This window comes from Wasmannia auropunctata, unplaced genomic scaffold, assembly GCF_000956235.1.
Source record: "Wasmannia auropunctata unplaced genomic scaffold, wasmannia.A_1.0 LD335997.1, whole genome shotgun sequence".
Taxonomy (NCBI): domain Eukaryota; kingdom Metazoa; phylum Arthropoda; class Insecta; order Hymenoptera; family Formicidae; genus Wasmannia; species Wasmannia auropunctata.
In genome coordinates, this window is record NW_012026893.1 from 138,093 (window position 1) to 139,856 (window position 1,764).

Sequence of the window (1,764 nt, forward strand, 5' to 3'; positions counted from 1 at the left end):
CAGTCCACTCAATGAAACTTTACTTTGATTGAAAGATATTCTTTCAATGCCGGGGGGCATGTTCATGCACATTTTATATATTACTTGCGGCGCCCTCTTTACTTGTGATTGGCTGTTAGCTAGCGTAAGCGGCGCGAGAAGCGAAGTAGCCAAGATGGCGAATAAAGATTATTATAGGCAAGACGTGCTTTGTGTGCTCTCGTTATTTATTATAAAAAGTGAAACCCAGCATCATCCGCATTTATCATAAACAGCCTCCTTGATGCTGTTCTCCCATTCCTTGTTTGTGGTATGATCTAATTTGCCGGTTATCAAATGTATGATGAGATCCCATGACTCAGTCGGACGACCAATAGCTTTTAGCGCCCTCATATGCTTCAGAATTCCGTCAACTAAATGGCGAAGACTTGCGTGATTCTCCTTAGCAAGGGATTGTAAATCAAATAAGGCTTTAATGTGCTTTTGCATAATTAGACGCTTATTATCATTTTTTAGCATTTTATCGTTTTTTTAGCATTTGCCATGCTTCTTTATAGTTTTCTGACGAGATCTCGAGCGATTGAATTATCTCCGCGGTTTCTCCTTTGAAAGATAATTTCAAGTAATGAAATTTTTGAATTTCTGTGATGAAAGTATCGCGATGAATAAGTGACTGAAATGTGTCATGGAACGGATACCACTCTTTGTAAGCTCCCGAAAAAGATGGCAGATCGATTTTAGGAAGTCTTAGATTTCGGTTAGTCGCCTGGTTTCGATTACCGGGATTGGCTGAATGCGTTTCGCTCTCCGGAATATTAATTGCATCGCGAGCTATGATTAGATCTTAAAATTTGGCAATAACATCGTAATACGATTCCTCAAATTCCATTCTCACAAATTCATGCGTTTCTGATAACTCTACGGAGTTCTGTAGTGATTCGATTTCTGCTTGTACCTCATCAAATTGTGACCACGCCGTTTCGATCTTCGATTTACGCTTAATAATTGTGCTATTGACATATCGCGAACAGTAGTCGATGCGACTGTGCTAAGGGCTCTTGTACATTGTGCCTTTATTTGGCCCCTGCGAATCTTTAACTTCTTTATTTTATCGTCGTGACTCATTTTGACGGATGTTGACGAAATGCAAATGCGATGGGTAATGTGGAAATGGATAAAAAACGGGCAATTCTGGAGACTTACCGAAAGCTGCTGTGTCAATGTATCGATTCGTGATCCTTGTCCTAGTAATGGCGTCGAGTCCTCGTAACGGCGTCGTACGAAACTGCTATGTCGATATATCGACTGATTAGACTCGTGATCCTGTCCTATTAATGGCGCCGAGTCCTCGTAATGGCGTGCCTTGAATGTAACGGTTTCTTCACTTGGGAAGAATTTTGAGCTTGTGCCGATTCCTTGAATGTGTCTTGCTGACCAGCGATCTTATGTACGTCGGCCTCAGACTAGCCTGCTTTATTTTGCACAGGCTCACTTATGCACGAGAAAGCTCTCGAAAACCTTTGCACGCACGATCGAATGTTCTCGAAACGTGGCGAAGTAAGTATCACTGTAGATTCTTTGTTTCACGAAATCCACAAGCTTGCTATAATCCGGCTTGAAGGACCAATGTTGGGTGTGCACGAAGAAAATAACGACTCGTGGCGTCTCTTCCCTATGACAAAGATGACTAGTTTATTGAAAAATGAAAAATGAGAACTGCATTGCACGCAGCCTCGTAAAAAACGTATAACCTTCTTTTCTCAACTACTGTCGTAGAACAACTGA